The sequence below is a fragment of the Camellia sinensis genome, chromosome 4 (genome assembly GCF_055761805.1).
Source record: "Camellia sinensis isolate YWXY chromosome 4, ASM5576180v1, whole genome shotgun sequence".
Classification (NCBI taxonomy): Eukaryota; Viridiplantae; Streptophyta; class Magnoliopsida; order Ericales; family Theaceae; genus Camellia; species Camellia sinensis.
In genome coordinates this window covers 96,849,106-96,869,794 of record NC_138964.1, presented here as the reverse complement: position 1 = coordinate 96,869,794, position 20,689 = coordinate 96,849,106, and the positions used below count along the sequence as shown (strand labels likewise).

General features: G+C 36.2%; 1 protein-coding gene across 3 annotated transcripts in view; it reads left to right on the top strand.

Annotated features, from left to right (window-relative positions):
- Positions 1-19,814, top strand: part of LOC114272160 (uncharacterized) — a 32,451-nt gene extending 12,637 nt beyond the window's left edge. The window contains exon 2 of one of the 3 annotated variants that reach the window (XM_082925368.1): positions 19,556-19,814. The gene's annotated coding sequence lies outside the window, so the exon portion shown is untranslated. Of the gene's footprint in view, positions 1-376; positions 772-3,608; positions 3,733-19,555 lie in introns of those variants that run through there. The other 2 variants (XM_082925370.1, XM_082925366.1) reach the window with 2 other exon arrangements.
- Positions 19,815-20,689: the final 875 nt, after the last annotated feature.

Genomic DNA, 20,689 nt, shown 5'->3' with positions numbered 1-20,689 from the left:
GGAGTTGTTGAGAGGAAAAACAGGGTTGTTCAAGAGATGGCTAGTGTCATGCTCTTTAGTAAGAAAATTCCTCCAAATTTTTGGGTTAAAACCTTAAATACCGTTGTTTATGTTGTGAATCGTGTATATTTAAGATCCGACACTTTAGAAACTCCATATGAATTGTGGAAAGGATTGAAACCAAATGTAAAATACTTCAAAACTTTTGGGAGTAAATGTTACATTTTCTAAAATAGAGAGCCCTTGGGCAAATTTGACTCCTGAAGTGATGAAGGTATTTTTCTAGGGTATTCAACCACTAGTAGAGCTTTTCGTATCTATAACCTGCACACTTTATCTCTAATGGAATCAATCAATGTGGTTATAAATGACACAGGTTCTCCTATGCCAGCAATATATGAGGAAGAATATGATGAGTCTCCAATCTTGGATACTAAACCACAAAGACAAGGAGAAGCACAGGGTCAAACCCAAGAAGGTGAGCCGGTACCAACTTCAATGGTAAGTCCAAATCAAAAGAATGTACAAAGAAACACCACCTCCAATGCTCTCATCATTACTAGTCCGGAGTTAAAACCATTAGCAAGAGTAAGACTGAATCATCCAACTCAACAGGTAATTGGAAGTGTCTCTGGCAGAATGAAAATCAGGAAACAAATTCAGAAAGAGGTATCTCATATGTGCTATGTGTCGTTAATTGAACCTAAAAATATAAAAGAGGCCTTACTAGATGATAGTTGGATTAATGCTATGCATGAAGAATTACGTCAATTTGAACGTAACAAAGTTTGGACTCTTATTTCTAGACCTATAACATGAACGTGATAGGTACTAAGTGGATCTTTAAAAATAAATCTGATGAGAATGGTACTATAACACTCCAAAATTTTCCCTCTGCTCGAGTGTAAGAGTTGACGCTCGAGCGGCCTTGTGAGGCTCCCAGTACTTTTACAGTCTATCCGAAATTCTGAGAGTTGTGAATTCTCACTCGAGCACAAGAGTGTTCGCTCGAGCGGTCGGCTTTGTTGGTCTGTTCGCTCGAGCGGCAGATTGGACGCTAAAGCGGTCCGCCTGGTTGAGTCTGAATTTTTGGGACTAGTGGGATTGTTTTTGACCTTTTATTATTGTGTTCGGAGCCTCCTTGTTTCATTTTGGGACATTGATTGAAGTGATAACATGATGGCAAAGTAAGATTGGATCAAAAACTTTGATTCAAATAATTTTCTTATGAATAACCATCTCTCTTTTGCCCTTTTCTTTTTCCACACTTTGAATTTGGGTGTAAGGCTAGAACCATTGGAAATATTGTTTTCGGGGCTTCGATTTGGACACCAGAACAACCTAAAACGGAGCCCGAGTGAGAGAGTTATGTCCATTTGAAGTTTTGGTATCTATGCTAGAAGCAAATGCACTCGAGCGGACTGCGAGAATTTAGCAACTTAAAAAGTGATTTTCTAGATCATTCTCTCCACTTTTATTTTTTCTCTTCCTTCCCTTCACCCTAGGTCCGAAAACCCTTGATTTCTTGATCCAAATAGCTTCCATTTCTCAAATATTTGGCCAAGATCCCTTACCCAAAAGTAAAGAATACTTGAAGCTCAACATTTTCAACCAATTGGATTTTGGATTTTTGAAAGGAGGTTCTTGATCTAGCTTATTTTCTTGGTCTTTGAGGTAGGGGTTTCTAGTTCTCCTTCAATACTCTTTTTTATAGATAGATTTGTGGTATTTTCCTTATACAACTACAAAATTTATATTTTTGAGCATATTATGATAAATCATGAGATTGGGGCTTAGGGTTTGAAATGTTGGGGTTTACTAGTTGGGTTATGATTATGGGCTTAGGAATTTGGATGTATAATTAATAGAAAAGTTGGAATAAAAAGTGTTTGGGTGAAAAACTATGATTTCTCTTAAAACCCTAGCTTGATACATGAAGATAGATGATGATTTTGCTTAAATTGAAAGTAGTATCATGAAATTAAGGTATTAAATTGTACATATACAAGTTTAATTAAATTTTGGAAGTGTTTGGAAATTATGTAAAAATTTGTGATTGAACTTTTATTGTGGATATTATAAATCATGTTATAATATGGAACAAAATTTGGGGGAAAGAAATTGTTAATGATATGGGATTTGTGAAAAAAAATGATGAAGTGAAGATTTAAGAATTTTATTATGTAGTTAGAAAGAGGTTTTATACCTCAAAACTAAAAGCCCAAATTTATGTTTAACTCTAGTTATGAAGTTTTATTTTGAAAAATGAAGAATACTTCAATTAACATTAAATTTATGAAATTAAGTCTATGTTGGGTTAAGATGAGTGTGAACAATGATAAATGAGATATTGTGAAATATGAAGGTGTTATATGAAGGAGTTGTATCAAAGAAATTAAATTTTGGAGATTTAATTTATGACCTTGGTTAGTAATTGATAATCAATGTGTTGTAAAAATTGAATTTGAAGAGTTGATAATAATATGGAAAAGTAAAAAAAAAAAATAGTTTGAACCCAAGAATTGTGAACACTTTATGCCTTTATGGATGTGTTGTTATATTTTTGTAACAAAACAATGAATGATTTAATGAATAATGGAGAAGGTGGTGGAACATATTGTGTACTTGTTATGTAAATGGAATTTAACATATGGTGGATGTGTATTGAACTAATGTGTTGTGAAAATAATGGAAGATGTGTTGGCATTGCCCACTAATTAAAATGATTGATTGTGATGTTACCTTGGGGTCCGTTTCCCGCCGTATTTTGAATCGTCAAAGCGTAGCACTTGAAATAGGTTCCACCTTCCTTCCGGAGTAGCGCCCGGTAAAGCGTGTGGTATGTTGAGGTTCCACGTTCATTCCGGTTTGTGACCAGTAAAGCGTGAGGTTCCGCATTCGTTCCAGCTTATGACCGGTAAAGCGTGTGACTCATGGAGATGACTTGTTACTGGATCCGGTATTTGATATGAAATTAATTGAAAGAATGGAAAATGAAATCGTAATTGGATTAGGAATTGGTGAAGATGCACTCAAATGGATTGCTTGTGACTATGATGGAAGATTATGAGTTTTGTTTTGTAAATAATTGAAAATTTGAATTAAAAAGGGAATGTTATTCTTGTATTATGCTTGTATTCTATTTGGTAATGCAAATGTTAATGTGAGGTAATTGTTAGACAAGTTGGAGTTGAGTGTATGAGGATTGTCTTTTTGAACATAAAGGAAATTGAATTTTGACATTATGGAGTCATAGTGATTGTAAATAGTATAAGGGAAAAATGGAAATGAAACGCGAAATATTTTGGAATTGGGTAAAAATTTAAAATAATGTTGTTCCTTAAACATAATTGTTTTCAAAGAGGATTTATGGTCTTTCTAATCATGAGGGATGATTTTCATGACTACAAGTTTTCCTTAAATGTTCAAAGAAATTTTTGAGAAAAGATACTCTACGTGCAATATTTTGAGCTTACAAAATGTCACCTTACTATATGGTATCACCTTGCATGCATGATCATTTTTGTCTGTGGGTTAGCTATTGTTGTAAAACTATGAGATTCCTACTAGGCAAATCGTGCTTATCATTTGTTTTATTTCATTTTCAGGAAAAGACTTTGAATTCATAGTTGAAGAGTTAAGAAGTCCATAAGTCTGTTTGTGTAATTTCGTTGTGGATGTTAAGGAAGTAAATGTGGTGTATTGATATTTGTAATTATTTATTTGTAGCTCTTGGCATGTATTATTGTTATTGTTATATTGATTGAGAGAGAGAACATGTGTTGTTTGCTTCTATTACTCAAGGGTAACAGATATATATATATATATATATATAAGAAAGGTTGGTTGCTCAAGGGTATACTTAAGAAGAGGGTGTTGATTATAAGAAGACGTTTGCCCCTGTTGCACGTCTAAAATCTATTCGCATTTTACTGGGTGTTGTATGCTTTCTTGGGTTCAAATTGTTCTAAATGGAAGTGAAAAATGTCTTTCTGAATGGGTACTTGAAAGAAGAGGCTTATGTTAAGTAACCAAAAGGATTTAAGGACCCAAAATGTCCACACCATGTCTACAAGTTAGACAAGGCATTAAATGGGTTGAAACAAGCCCCTCGTGCTTGGTATGATAGACTTACTACCTTTCTGCTTGATAATAATTTTCAAAGGGGTAGTGTGGACAAGACCTTATTTGTAAAATATACTAAGTCTCATATACTTGTTGCTCAAATTTATGTTGATGATATTGTGTTTGGATCCACTACTGATTTTCTTGTGAAATATTTCTTGGATTGCATGACACATGAGTTTGAAATGAGCATGATGGGGGAGTTGTCTTACTTCTTGGGTCTTGAAATTAAACAGTCTATTTCGGGTACGTTTGTTTCTCAAACCAAGTATGCCAAAAACCTTGTGTCTAAGTTCGGTCTAGAGTCAACCAAACATGCTCGCACTTCCATGAGCACTAGCCTTCACCTTTCTAAAGATTCCTATAATACTGATGTTGATCCTACCCTTTATAGGAGTATGATAGGGAGTCTCTTGTACCTCACAACCAGTCGTCTTGACATTGCATTTAGTGTAGGTGTTTGTGTTCGTTACCAAGCCTGTCCTAAAGAGTCTCATCTGCTTACAATCAAACGTATCATTAAGTATGTTAATACGGGATTTGGTTCATGACCGACATTACTGCTGAAATCACAGGTTTTTCTGATGCCGACTGGGCAGGGTGTGTTGATGATCGTAAAAGCACATCTGGAGGGTGTTTTTACCTTGGGAATAATCTGGTTGCCTGGCATAGCAAAAAGCAAAATGTCATCTCTCTTTCGACCTCTGAGGCTAAGTACATTGCAGCAGGGAGTTGTTGTGCACAAATGTTGTGGATGAAGCAAATGCTTCATGATTATGGTATAGACCAGAACACCTCACCCTTTTCTGTGACAATACAAGTGCCATTAATATTTCTAAAAATCCTATCCAACACTCTCGCACCAAGCACATTGACATTCGTCATCATTTCATTCAAGAGTTAGTGGAAAAAGGCCTTGTTGTTCTTAAACATGTACCCAGTGAGCATCAAAAGGCTGATATTTTTACAAAATTCCTTAATCTTCTTAGGTTTGAGTTCTATAGAAAGACCTTGGGTGTAGTGCTCAGTCACTAAGGCGTGACCTGTTGCTTGAGTGGGTGTGAGTGATTGGCTTTATGTGTACTTGGATGCTATAATCTAATTGTCATTGATTCTTGTCATCTCTACATTTAGACTCATATGAACACCTCTTATGCTGCTTGCAAGATTTCATTCTTCTTTGTTCATAGCTCATTCTGAATGCTCATACTCATTGACTTCATGATCTCATTTTGTACACATCCTTGAGATAAACTGGTGTAGGGGTTTCCGCACAAGTGATCAAAGTTCTCTATGGACCTCTAAGAGTGTCTCTTATACATTTTCAGAGGAATTGACCTATACTAGCATATCATGGGTGATGTTGCGTCTCTTAACCATCTACCATCATTTTTCACTTTCACAGTTCCTACCTCAGTTCATTGAAGTCCGGGCATTAGGAAAAGGCTACCGAAGAGGTACCAAGCAGGCCATCCTTATTGATTCGATGCTTCTCTGGTTTGGTCTCAATACTCTTGAGTGTGCATGCCACCCGTGAGTGCCCACAAGCAAGAAAACTCAAAAATCTAATATAAAATAAATAGACTCATTGATTAAGGGGGAGCCTCCGCTTTTACTTAACAAACACCGCTTCATTTCTAGTGGTTTGACTTTTCTCTATGATGTTTCGTTTCTCTTGCCGGAGGTCTAGCCATCTAATCACTACAACGATTAACTCTAGCTATGTAGCCTCTCAAGGATTGCACACACACACACACACACACACACACACATGCATTATGTGAGCTCTCATGTTTGTCTTTGAATTATGCATTCCCATATAGCTTATGCTTATTGATTGATGTTTACATGATTTGCTCATGAATATTGTGATTCATATTGTCAAAATTGTGAGTTTTCGGGCATCGTGGTTTGTGGATTATCTCGTCTTAGTGTCACAGTCTTGCTATTGTGCTCACCTCTGTTTGTTTTAGGTCTCTCTTCACAGAGTGCGTTATTTTAAACTGCTCAAAAGGGTGTTTTTTTGCCTTGGTTGTTCTTTCTTACCCACTCGAACGACAAACATAGCGCTCAAGCGGATTTTTCCATTATCTAGTAATTTTGTAGAGTGCGTGAGATTTTGAGAACTTGTATTTTGCACTCCAGCGCCATATTCTTAGCTCGAGCGGTGAGACGCGCGTAAGTGAGTCCACTAGAGCGTTCAGAGTTACACTTGAACGGTAAGCCCTTGTATAAATTCTTCAACCCATCTTTTCAGGCTAACTTATTTCCCCTTTTTCGCGACTGCCTCTCTCTTTCTTGCCTAGGGTTTCGATTGCGACTTGCTTGGACTATGCGTTGGTAATTTTCTTCTTTCCTTCTCTCCCCTGGTTTGTCTCTAGTAAGTCTTTCCCCCTTTATGGTTTTATTTATTTATTTATTTATTCAATTTTTTTCTCTCTCTTTTCTGTCTGCGTTAGGGTTTGGTGCTTTTGATTTGGGGTTTGGCCGTAGGAGTAGCATTTTATCTGTCCTAGATTTGATTTCTCTAGTGCAGGTTATTGCTTTTTATCACTGAATTTTCACTAATTGGTTTTGGTTTTGATCACTAATTGGTTTTGATTCTTGTTGGAATTCTTGTGTTCTGTGTCTGGTACTATGCCTTATACTATATTGGGACGTTGGTAACTCATAGCTTTTGGGTTTGCCTTTTATTATGCTCTTGTTGTGAACTATGATCTCCATGGTTGATTTATTTTTTACTGGATCATGTTATACTGTGTTTTGCACTTTGGTTCTTTGGGGTTTGATTACTACTTTTGGCAATTTGAATCTTGTATATTTGGACTTTGTTACTAGTGGTTTTTTTTTTTTTTTTTTTGCCTAATGGTTTTGGTTCTTGTTTTGGTTTGGGAGGTGTAGTGGTCATTGGGTTTGCCTTTTGCTTTAGCCATGTCCACTTCCAAACACCGTAAGTCTATGGCCAACCGCCCCACTTATAACTTTGACCGTTTCCCTTCAGCCGACAAAGCTAAGACTTTTCAAGAGTTTTATGTCTCTAGGACAGTCTACTTAGAACGCAATGTGCAACCCATTACATTTGAGTCCATTCCCATTCGGCCTTTGTTTGATCCATTAAGAGGTGACTTGGTTCTCTCTTTCTCTGGTCATCAAAATCTTGACTGGGTTTGGGAGTTTTATTATAACATCGAGGGCATTGATGATATTGGGCCTTCTTTCACCACCTGGCTTAGGTCTAAGTCCATCTCCATTTCCACTGATCTTATCCGTGAGCTATTAGGCATTGACCAAGTCTTTTCGTATCACTATCCCTTCCCTGTTCGACCCTCTTGTGATTTCAACGAGGTGGCCACTGCATTGTGTGGTACATTCCGTACTTGGATCAAGGGAGCCTTGATAAAACAAAATGAGCTCCTTTCCCAGTTCCGTTTGCTCAATCTTATTGTCTGTGCAAATATCATAGTCATCACTCATTATTCTGAAAACAATCAAGAACAAGGTTTTGTTCTATTCTGCATCGCTTGCCATCTCTCCATCAATCTTTCCACTCTTATCCTTCGCAAGATCATCGTTGTTATAAGCAACAAACAGTTAGAGTTACCGTATAGTTGTCTAATCAACCATCTTTTGTCCAAACTTGATGTTCCTACTTTTGAAGAGGATGAGTTTGCCTTTCCTACCCGACCGTTCACCAAAAATACCGTCTCCCAGAGTCAGTCACATGTCAAAGGGGGTCTTTCTAGGGTGGGTGGTTCTGGTGCAGGTGATGGTCCTCTGGTTGAGGAAGTGGAGTTTATGCTGCTGTTACAGATGAGGGGGAGCAACCTCCTCCAGCTCGTTCTATCAAAGTCCAGCTGTGTTAGTTTGAGCAGGCCATGGTTTCCCGTTTTGATCACTTGGAGGGCCAGATGGATATCTTTAATGCTCGACTTACTGATCTTATGACCTCCACATATGCCTAGATCACTGCCATGGAGGCCTCTTCCAGTCGCATTGAGGAGTCTATTGCTAAGTCTTCTTAGCATATTGCTCAGATCTTGACTCTGCTTCAGCTACAGCAACCTCCGTCGCTACTGAATCTTTGATACCTGTTTCTCTCTCCTTGGACAGTATCTTTTGTTCTTTGGACAGTTTTTATTCTTGTTTCCCTTCTGTTTTTTTTTATTTATTTTTTGTCTCCCAAACCAAAAAAGGGGAGTAGTTTTGTTGTTTTCAAATTGCTAGACATTTTCGAATTGCTAGACATTTGTTTTTGTTTCAACACTTAGACATAGCATGGATAAGTTTTGTTGCTGCATGGATATTGGGAATAGATCACTTTAGATATATATTTGACTATTGTGCTTATTTCGATCTATTTGTCTTATCTGGTTCCATAATTTTGGTTTGTAATGTTGTTTCCATAGGTGGATTGTTTAAAATGTTTCTGAGTGTTTCCCAATCAAATCGGCTCTTGTGGTTTTGTAGTTTTTTTTATTTTGTTCGCATGGTGCTCTTGATTGTGTTAGTTAGATTGTCTAGTGCACGTGTTTGTTAGGAAAAATTCTTAGAAAAGTTTTGTCCGGGAATTGACAAAGGGAAAGATTGTTAGGACCCTAGTTATTGCCATTTCCGCGAACAAGCTTGGGTTAATCGAGTTGTAATTATTCCTTTGTTTTTGGTCTTTCCGCTCGAGCGGGGAAAGTTGCGCTCGAACGGCGTTTTCACCTTCTTAGTACATTGGCTTGTCTGCAAAAATACTGTGAGGTGTGATTTTATTCTCGAGCGTAAGTTTCAACGCTCGAGCGTAGCCCCTGGTTTGGAACACGTGTATTAGTGTCCCCGCTCAAGCGTCCATTCCTATGCTCGAGCGGAGATCACGATCCAGCAACTATAAAACTGCAGTTTGCTGCAAATCTAGGGTACGGCTTCCAGATCTTCTTTGAGGGTTCTAGGATTTTCTTCTGGAGCTATTGTGCTAGTTTTCTTTAATGCTTGATTGAGTATTAAACTCACTTGGTTTGACAAACATACATCAAAGAGTTTGATTGTTTGAGTGTTCTACTTCAAGAGTGCTCTTCTTCAGTGGAATCTGGAGATTCAAGCGTGGAGTATTCGAAGGCGTTCTGTGACGATCCCACCACGTATAATGATTAGCACTTAATTAATTAAGGAGATTTGAATTTTAATTGCCCATTGTTCTAATTTAATTTGGGGTTATAAGAATTATTTAGTTTGATTCGTATATGATTCTATTGGGGATTTATTTTGTAATTAGAAATTGAAAGCCTACATGGCTCAAGAGAGTATAATTGGTGAATTCAATTAGTTTAATTTCGAGTATCGGACCGTATGGGAGCTTAATTAAATATTCGATTCAGATTTGTAAAATTGAGATTTGATTAATTGGGTCCGAATTGGAGTTAATTAAGTTATGAGAATTGGAAATTAAGATTATTATGAGTTAAATTTACTTGTGAGGTATTCAATTGGGGTATTCAATTGAGTATGTAATTTATTGGTAAGGATTTTGAAGTTTAATCTGAAATTGAAGATCTTAATGATTTAAGAAACTAAAAATGAGGATGGAAATAAGTTTAATTTAATATTTGGAGCCTTCTGGGAGTTTGATTAAAAATCTGATTTAGAATGATAAATCTTAATATAATTAATTAGGCTCTAAAGAAAGTCAAATTAAATAAATTAAATTATGTGGAGTTTATGATTAGTTAAAAGTAATTTAATTATGTGCCAATCAAGACTTAATTGGGTTTAATGGGATTAATTAAACCAAGTGTTACTCGAAATTAGTCAAGACTAAGTTGGTTTGATTGAGTTAATACATAATTAGTCACTGAGCTAATCTTATTCATTTATTAATCAAAGAAAAGTGTAGATAAAACTAGAGTAGTGGTGTGCGAGTGTGTGATGTATGTTCTAAAGCTTTGTAGTCAAAAATATAGAGAAAGCCGAGAGAGGCAGAGAGAGAGAGAGAGAGTCCATGAACCTCAAGAAATTGAGAAGGAAGAAGAGAAATTGATGGGGGAAAACTCATGAACTCATCAAGGAACTCAAGAATTTAAGCTTTTGGTAAGCATTCCAACCTTAATTTTTGTAAATAAGTCACCCATCACATGAATTCAAGGAAGAACTAGAATCAAATGCATGTTGTACGGGCAAAGAAAAATCACGTACTTGTTGATAAAGAAATCCAACGAAGAAGATGAATAACACCACCACACAATCGCTATCTGCAAGACAAAACACCCCCAGCCGTAGCTGGGGGCCTCCGACGCCCAAGTCAGTCCTTTAATATTATCAAAATATTTAATGGAGTAATTCATAGATAGAAATTGCTTATCTCAACCCATAAGAGTGTTGCCTATTTATAATATCCAATGACTTACCTCTCAAGTAATTTGAATGTTCCAGAAGTCCTATCCTAAACAATCTCCGGTTGTTCAGGACTTCTATATCAACAAGATTTTATGTCCTGATAAGTTTTGCATAACATAAAATACTAATGCAGTGTTTGATAAGAATTTGATAACTGTCATATACATGATAATCCATAACCATGCCACGTGGCATTGCCTGGACCCACATAATTCTTGTGGTTATTTTTATTCCTTCTCAATTGCCCCCAAGCTTTCATTCTCTCTGAACCCAGTGAAAGAGTGGGAGCTTTCTATTGTTATAGTAAAAATAGTCGTATAATAATGCCTAGCTAAAACCATACATAGGTGCTAGGATTTATTCCAAAATGCATAACTTTATTAAGACTTATTTCGAAAAAACCTAGCCTTACTGAAACTTATTCTGAGAATGCCTAACCTCGTTAGGACTTATTCCGAAAATGCCTAGCCTTGCTAGGACTTATTCCAAGAAAGCTTAACCTAGTTAGGACTTATTCCAAAAATGCCTTGTTAGGACTTATTCCAAGAATACCTAACCAACTTAGGACTTATTCCGAAAATGTATAACCTTGTAAGGACTTATTCCAAGAATGCCTAATCTTGTTAGGAACTACCAAAACACCAACTTGCTTATTGACAAGCAAAACCTGCTCGACAGGGAATCCCACTGTTGGACAACCCACCAACCTGCTCTACAAAATTTTTTAAAGTTGGTCAAACCTGCCAACCCACTTTGCCAAGCAAAACCCGTTCGACAAAGATTTTTCAAGTTGGTCAAACCTGCCAACCTACTTTGCTGAGCAAAACCCGCTCTACAAAGATTTTCAAAGTTGGTCAAACTTGCCAATCTACTTCGCCAAGCAAAACCCGCTCGACAAAGATTTTTTAAGTTGGTCAAACCTGCTAACCTACTTTGCTCGACAAAGATTTTCAAAATTGATCAAACCTACCAATCTACTTCACCAAGCAAAACCCGTTCCATAAAGATTTTTCAAGTTGGTCAAACCTGTCAACCTACTTTGTTCGACAAAGATTTTTAAAATTGGTCAAACCTGCCAATCTACTTCACCAAGCAAAACCCTCTCGATAAAGATTTTTCAAAATTGGTCAAACCTGCCAATCTACTTCATCAAGCAAAACCCGCTCGATAAAGATTTTTCAAAATTGGTCAAACCTGCCAACCTACTTCACTAAGCAAAACCCGCTTGATAAAGATTTTTCAAGTTGGTCAAACCTGCCAACCTACTTCGCCAAGCAAAACCCGCTCGACAAAGATTTTCAAAATTGGTCAAACCTGCCAATCTACTTCACCAAGTAAAACCCGCTTCATGAAGATAAAGCACGAACTCCATCTCAGCATATTTGACCCAAATAATAGTCTTCATCCACGTTTGGTATAAAAACTCATATTATTCAGATAATAAAAATCTGATATAATAATTTGATCTTCCATGTATTCGTGGTTAGAATCATAATGCATAAACTCCGTGCTCCATAGATAATCAAAATTCAGCATAATACATAATAAAATATCTTCATCCCAACGTCAATCGTGGATTTGATCGACATAATGAATATGTCGAGCATGTCATTGTGTAATTATTAGGCTGATCAACATAATCAATGATCAATATAATATTGGAGAACCGCATAATCTTCTTTATTGAATTTTGTCTATTCCCACAGGCGGCGTCAATTGTACGGGCAAAGAAAAATCACGTACTTGTTGATAAAGAAATCCAGCGAAGAAGATGAATAGCACCACCACACAATTGCTATCTGTAAGACAAAACACCAATAGCAGTAGCCAGGGGTCCTCTGAAGCCCAAGTCAGTCCTTCAATATTATCAAAATATTTAATGGAGTAATTCATAGAGAGAAATTGCGTACCTCAACCCATAAGAGTGTTGCCTATTTATAATATCCAATGACTTACCTCTCAAGTAATTTGAATGTTCCAGAAGTCCTATCCCAAACAATCTTCGGTTGTTCAGGACTTCTATATCAATAAGATTTCATATCCTGATAAGTTTTGCATAACATAAAACACTAATGCAGTGTTTGATAAGAATTTGATAACTGTCATATACACGATAATCCATAACCATGCCACGTGGCAATGCCTGGACCCACATAATTCTTGTGGTTATTTTTACTTCCTCTCACATGTAATTTGGAGAGATTGAAGAATTAATTCAAGAACATGGTTACGGTTAATAAACATGAAAATAATTGTATTGAGCTTGGGTTTGGGAACCTTGATATATATATATATCTATGAGATGTGTATTTGCATGCACCATGAGTTTTGAAAGGATTTGAGTCAATCAATTTCATATTTTAAAGAGAAGAAGGAAAGAGTTTTATAAACATCAAGTTCATAAAATTTGGAGTTAATCTTAAAATTAGACAAGGTTGTGATTTTATTATGAAAATTAGAAATTGTTTTAATTTTGAATTTTAATCCATGCATGTAATCTAATTTAAAAGTATTATTCAATTTAAATATATTTTGGAACATCTATGATTATGAATTAAGTTGAGGTTGCAAATTGAGTTAAGTTTAAGATTATAGAAATAAGTTGAAAAATAATTAGTTTGAAACTTTAATTCATGTTTAAAAGATTTATGAGTTTGAATTTGGGGTTTGATATGAAGAAAATTTATAAGAATATAAAATTAGTAATTTTGATGTTAATTTCATACGTGTGAATGATTTTCTAAAGAGCTTATGACTTCAATTTCATGTTTTGAAGGAAAATAGAGAGAGCTTGAAGTCAATTTTATGTAATTAAAAAGAAAATAAGAAATTGGAACAATGTTCAACTTATGGAAATTAATTTAGAAATTAATCGCTTTGGGTTTGAATTTAGTTGTCTTAACATGAAATTGAGTTTCAATTGTACATGCATTATGAATTTTTCAATAGTTTTGAAAGTTTAATTCATGTTTTAAAATTTGTGGGTTTGAAATTAGGTTTGACATGGAGAAAATAAATTAAATCTAAATTTGGACAAATTTGGAAATAAATTATAATTTATATTTGAGAATAAAAAATTAGTTTGATTTTTTTACATGTAAATATTTTGAAAGGGCTTTATGGTTTTAATTTATGTTTTATAAAATAAAGAAAAAGAATGTTGGAATTATTATATTCATGAAATTATTGGTTTTAATCTTAATGATCAAAGAGATTTTTGTGTTAGAAATTGAAAAATTAGTCATGGGTTCATGTTTATCAATAAAATTACATGTTTAAATTAGTTCATGCAAGAGTTTAAGTTTTAAAAATGTGTTTGAAAATTATTTTGCTGATTTTGAAAGCACAGGAAATTTGCTGGCCGTTGGAGCGGTAAAGTCACCGTTCGAGCAAACATTAATGCCAACCAAAATTTTTACAGAGCTTTGCAGACTGCTCGAGCGACCAAAGGTCCGCTCGAGCGAAGACCTTATTTTCAACATATTTTGAAAAATTGCATTTAGTTCGCATTTTTATTCACATCTCTTTGCAAAGCATTCTAGACATGATTTATGGCTCAATAAAGATTAATAAGCTAACAATCAACATTAATTAGTTGATTAAAGAATAAGTCAATAACTTAGTAGTACTTGATTAAGAAGCCAAGTAAGGAATTGATTTATTCAGAAAAAAATGATTTAGTAATAAAAGAATATGTGAAATGAGAACACGATTCATTTGCATAAAGAAAGAATAAGCGTAGTAGACCTTAAGATTATTCAAACAGAAGACAAGAAAAATCAAGTTTGATCAAGGAATTAATATTGTGTTTCAATGTGTATATGTTATGAGTTTGTGTAGGTCACGCGCTATCTTTTCCCTGATCTATTTGATTTGTCCGCATTATATGATCTGCTAGCAGAGCCATCTGTGAGTAATAACTCTGTAAAGTTATGTTTAACTTTAATTATTTTCTGATGCTATGAAATGATCAGTTTTCTGAAATGCAATGTTTTGTATGAATGAATGATTGTCCAAATTTTTGAAATGTATTTGTGGCATTCTTAGCATAAGGCCCTTGCCTGGGGGTAATAATACCATGGTCTACAAGTACAAGGCCCTTGCCCGGGGGTAACAATACCATGCATTTATAAGTAAGGCCCTTGCCCGGGGGTAACGATGCCGTGCATTTATAAGCAAGGCCCTTACCAGGGTAATAATACCGTGGTCTCATGGCCCTTACCCGAGGGTAACAATACGGTGGTTCAAGCAAGTTACAAGTTTCCCGGTACCGAAGGTTCCGTATGGACCTAACAAGCAAGATAACACTAATGGATGTACCATGTATGATTAAGCATGAACTCTGATTTTTGTATATCATTTGAATAAGAATATGAATATGAACCTGTGTAGACACCCCATTTTTGACCACCCTTAAGACTTAGGCGCCACTGATCGCTTACTTGATGCTGAAAGGTGTGCAATGCAAAGGTTCGATTTCTTTGGCAAGAAGAGCGTCAAATCCCAACCTTACACCCCATTTTTGGGCCAAAAAGATTTTAGACCTTAAAATCTTCTCTTTCAAAATATTTTGAAAACAAAGTTTCTACGATGTTCTGAGGCTCACATTTCGTTAAATGTTGCGCTTTTCGATAAATCGAACAAGGACAAAGTGGAAATGCATGAAAGAGAGGTGAAATTTTTGAAAAATCTTCCAAAACATCTTTTTTAGAGGTTTGGAGTTGAAGAAAATTGAAGGAGAGGGAAGAAACCAAGTTGGGGAAGAAGATGGGCATGAATCGTTAAGAGAGAGAGTTGAGCAGCCCTCGCTAAATCAGACCTATCCTTTTGTACACTTGGATTTCAGCTATGAGGCTACCACCATTGGAAAGTAGACTTCTGGGGCTTCATTTTATATTCAAGAATCTCCTAAAGTCGAGTTCGGATGAGGGAGCTATGGCTGGTTGAAGTTGGGCATGAATCCAGGTAAGACCGAAACTAAGCAGTTTCACTAAAATGAGTATAACTTTTTTCACACTTGGAATTTTGATGTGAGGCTTCCACCATTGGAAAGTAGACTTCCGGCGTTTCAATTTAGACTCAAGAATGACCTGAAAAAAAGAGTCCAAATGAAGGAGATATGCCCCATTGAAATTGGACCTGGAGAGTAGATTTTTGATGTCGGCTACTGGTAGTGGCCTGTCGGCAATGGTGGCTATCAGCCACCGGTGGTGGCCAGTCGGCCTCCGATGATGGCCGGTCAGCCATTGGTGTCAAAAACTCAGATATTTTGCAGATATTTCTCCTCCAGCTGTTCTACACTGCTCCAGCTGTCTCATTTTCAGATATTTTCGACCAAGACTCTCTTTTTTCTATATATAGAGGCCATATCTCTTATATTTCAAGGTTAGAAAAATTTTGAGAGCCTCTCTCTCTAAAATCTCCCTCTCTCTCTATAATTTTCTCTCTAGATTTCTCTCTCTCTCTTGCCCTTTTGTGCATACAAATAGAGATACACTTTTCCTTTACCTAGACATCCTTAACCAAAGTTGCTTATCTTTGGGCTGAGATTCCCTGGGACCTTCTTTCAGCTTTAGAAGGTGATTTTAGCTTGATTTGGTGCCTCATTTGTGCCTAAAGTGTGCTTGGCTTCAAGAGGTATAAGACTCACCTTTAAAACTTGTTTTGCATAACTTGTTTTACCATCTTTTTGTATTGTTTTTGCCCTGGTTTTCAACTACAAAAACCTTTGTTTTTAAGGTTTAAAAATGGTGGTTTAAGGCCTTTTTGAGTTAGGGGGTGGACTACCCTTCTTGTCTCTTTGCTTGTTAAGCTTTTGTGCCATTTCTCATCACCTTTAAATTAACTTTTTTGGGCCTTTTTACCACTGAAATTCAGAGGTTTTTCAGTGACAAAAACCTCATTTTGAAGTCCAAAATTGAAGGGTTAGCCTCCCCCCCTTGTGTCTTGTTTACATGCCTAGTTACCTTCATATGTTAGCATGTTTTTGTAGCTTAACTTAGCTTATTTCCAGCATGTTTTTGCCTCTGATTTAGGCTGCTTTAGCTATGTTTTGGGCTGTTTGTATTGTACGAGTAGTCCTTTGCATGGTTATAGTGTAAACCCCATGCTTTAGCTTATTGTTTTAGCTACTCTTGTCTTCATTCCAGCATGTTTTCCAACTGATTTTGGGCTATAAAAACTCTATGTTTTTGGGCTGAAGCTTGGGTTCTAAGGCCATTAAAGGTTGAAGGGTTGATAGCCCTTCTTTGTACCTTGTTTTGGAGGCCTTTGCCTTTGTATTTCCCACCCTTTTTCTATCTTTTTCCAAGCTTTGAAACATTATTTTTTAGAGCTATTTCAGTGGATAAAAACATATTTTGAAGTCTAAAAACGGAAGAGGTAGCCTCCCCTCCTTATGTCTTGCTTACTAGTCTAGCATGCTTCATGTTTTAACCTATTATTCTAGCTTGTGTTAGCTTAATTTCAGAATGTTTTAAGTTATATTTTGGGTTGTTTTGCATCTATTTTGGGTTGGTTGTTGCTTTTGAGCCTTGTATGGCATAGTTGTAGTGCTAATTTCTTCACTAGCTTAATGTTTTAGGCTTTTTAGCATGAATTGAACGATTTAATTGCATGTTTTAGTGTCATTTCGCACTCCATTTCAGCACTGAAATCTCTGCAATCTCCCTCTATTCTTCACTCTTTCATTTATTTTGAATGTGGCTTTAAACCCCTTGTTGGCTTAAGCGTGAAATTGAGACACTCGTGCTTAATGGTTTCAACCCTCTTTTGAGGGTTTCTACTAATCAACAGCATGAGGTCTCTTTCATGCTCAAGATACTTGTGGTTTAAGCCTATTTTCAATTAGAGGACACTCACTTTTGGACTAATCAATTAAAGAATGGATTGGTAAGCTAAAATGAGTAAACAAAAATGAGCAAGTAAAAGAAGTAAGATAAAGCATCTTTCGTGTTGTATTACATGTATTCGGATTGGACGTTAATTCGAACAGGAGGAAAATAGGACGTTTTATATTCAAAGTGATGAAATGTGCCATTTTCCTTGGTCACCGTCACCCTTGATCATGCATGAAGGGTAGTGGTTTTGTTGAGTCTTGTTTTGCACTCATTAAGCTTGTACAAGCTTGGTTCTTTGACCATCATGCATGAAAATTGCTTGGTTGATGGTTTGAGAGCCAAGAGCTACACTCTTTTGAGCTTGTGTGATGATAAGGAGGGTAGCAGTACATACATTCCTTGAGAATACACCTCTTTGCCTCTGTTTGCTCTTTGTTGCAGCAAAAAAGAAAGTTCAGGGAAGTAGTGGCCGACTGGCCACCAGCAGCAGTCGACCGGCCACCAATGCTAGCTGACTACCACTATTGGTAGCCGGCTAGCCATCAATGAAGAAAGTTGCCCAGTATGTTTTTGAGGTGGAGCAGAGGTGTTCTGGAAGTTGGTGCAATTTTTAGTGGTCAAAAATATGCAAATAAAGGCTGCAATGGTAAGGCGGTGGCATTTTCGAGAGGAAACCAACCAAGCATGCATGCGTCACTCGCCCTCGAGGCCATTTAATTGCTTGAGTTAGCTTAGAATAGCTAGTTAATTCAAGTGTTGTACTTAATTAGTTAGTGTAACTAGTTATTTAATTCCGTTTTGTAATATTTAATTAGCTTAGAATAAGTTAGTTAATTTGTATTGTTGTAATAATTAGTTAACTAGAATAGTTAATTAGTTTCGTGTTGTAATAGTTAGTTTAATTAGCATAGCTAGTTAGCTTATTCATTCGGACCCTCCTTCGTACGGGCGTAATGTTTTAATAAGGTGTGTGCGTGCGTGTGTGCATGTCTTCCAACCCCGCATATTTCTCCGTTTTATTTATCTGCTTTCGATGGTGAGATTAGGGTCATATTTCAGTTAGCATACCTCATGCTTGCATATTTGCATTCATTCATTTGTCTTGCATGCACCGAGGCTCGGCGCATCATTCAAACTGCATTTTCAATTCAATACTTACTTGAATACGTGTTTCAAAGCATGCTGTCAAAGTGTTGCAAATACCATGATTAAGTAGCTGAGCCTATTTAGTTACATCGTTGCATGTGTTGCATTAGGCATTTTGTGTAGTTAGGATCATGCATCTTTCTAACTAGTTTTTGTTTTGGCTTAGAGTACTCGTTGATTTTTATGCTTTAGCATACTTGCATGAGTGTGATTGCCATATTGCCATATCTATCATGCTTGCCATGAGGCTATGTGCTTAAATGCTAAACTGCATGAATGTCTGTGGATGAAGGCTTGTTACTTGAATTGGAACGATTCAACAAACGTATGTTTGAAGCCCACTATGTTTGGTGGCAAATCTGCATTTCTAAGCCCACTTGAGGGTGGCAAATTCAAACCATTTTCAAAAACAAACATGAGTTGACTTGTTCCAAGTCTTGCGACTTAGTCTATACTTGCTTGTGTACGTCACATAGTAAAGTTAGCTAATAATCAGAACAAGAACACATAAAGTTTATAAAAGAATATATCATGATTAGTAGAGGCCGATCTTTTGATCAGGCGAGCGGGGGTGCTCATTTCAAGACCTTCCCCCTCTCGTACCTAAGTTCCCAAGCCAAGGCAACTTTGGTGATGACGGACATGTGGCCTTTGGCACGAGTCAGGATTTCCTAAATTTTTCAAAAATAAAATATTTAGGTGGCGATTCTGTAATCTAGCAAAGCATTCCAATTTTGGCACTTTTTTATTCAAAATCAATTTTTCAAAACGATTTGCTGGATTTGAACTCTTTGGTGTTTATCAATTTCACATTGCACTTGTGAGACTAGATTCAGAATCGCAGAGAGTCCGAACTATGAGGCCTTCTTTTCAAACCCTTTCCGAAAGGCGGGGCAGTGGGAAAAAGGCGAGTCCACAACCTGTTTCTGATTTGAAATCTGAATATGCATAAGACACTGTTTCTGATATAAATTTTGATTTCTAACTCTATTATCGACATCATTCATTAAAACCCTTTACTTTGTTATTATTCACTGGGCTTCAGCTCACTGTATTATTTATGTGTGTAGGTGACCAGGCGCATGACCAGGCCTACAGCTTCTGCCTGGACTTTGTTTTGTCAACCAACCTATGTACCTCCCGTAGAGGTTCCGGATATGTCAAGTGGTTACAGCTATGTGCATAAAGTTCAAGTTTTGTTTACTTGTTTTTTGTTTATTCTGTATTTAGGGCCAAGTCCCTTTCTATCTAGTCTCTATATGTATATAATGATGTGTAAATGTATGTATATAAAGTTTAAAATTTTTTTGTCTCATATAAGTCTGCACAACTCAATGGATGTTGTATAATTGCTATTTGCTTTTGCAGCCCCTAATTATATGTTATTCTGTTAAGATGCCTTTGGTAATCCAATGATTACTAGCCGGTTACGACGCTTAACCTATAGGGGCGGGTTTGGGTCGTGACAAGTTCGAAGCTGTGTGCAGTTGTTGATTCAACACAGATGTTGTGGATTCAACATCAACCTGATCAATTCTAAGACGAAGGTTGCGGTGAAAGAGATATAGATTGTTAAAGATAAATTGACAGAGGTTGGGTAATTTGTTTGGTCAATTTGTATTCTTTCTTTCTTTCATAGTAGATTTATTAGTGGCGTTTAACCCGTGATTTTTTAATCATAATTGGAGGTGCTCCAATTGTAGTTTTTCTACCTAAAAATCTATTGTGTTGATTTATTGTTTTTGAAGCAACAATCTAAATCACTTTCGTATGTGCTAGATGATTTAGATTGTCAATTTTAGTTGTTTGGGTATTGTTGCAATTAATCTAGTCTGAATCACGAATCACTTAGGTTTTTCATTGTGGTCCAACGTATCAAACAAAGGTCTAAAGTTTTACCTTTATTAAGTTTACCAATTCCCACTGTTTATGAAATTATTCAGACAGATGTTAGCGATATTGACTATGGTGGCATTCTTAAACAACACTATCGAGGTAAATTACAATTAGTTTGATTTACCTCTGCCATTTGGAAAGGTCCACAAGTACAGTATTCCACAATACAAAAAGAAATTTTGTTTATTGTTTTTATAAAGAAATTTGAATTTGATCTCTTAAATCAAGAATTCTCATTACGCATTAATTACAAAACAGCAAAGGAAGTCCTTGAAAAGGATGTTAAAAACACTGTTTCACAACAAGTC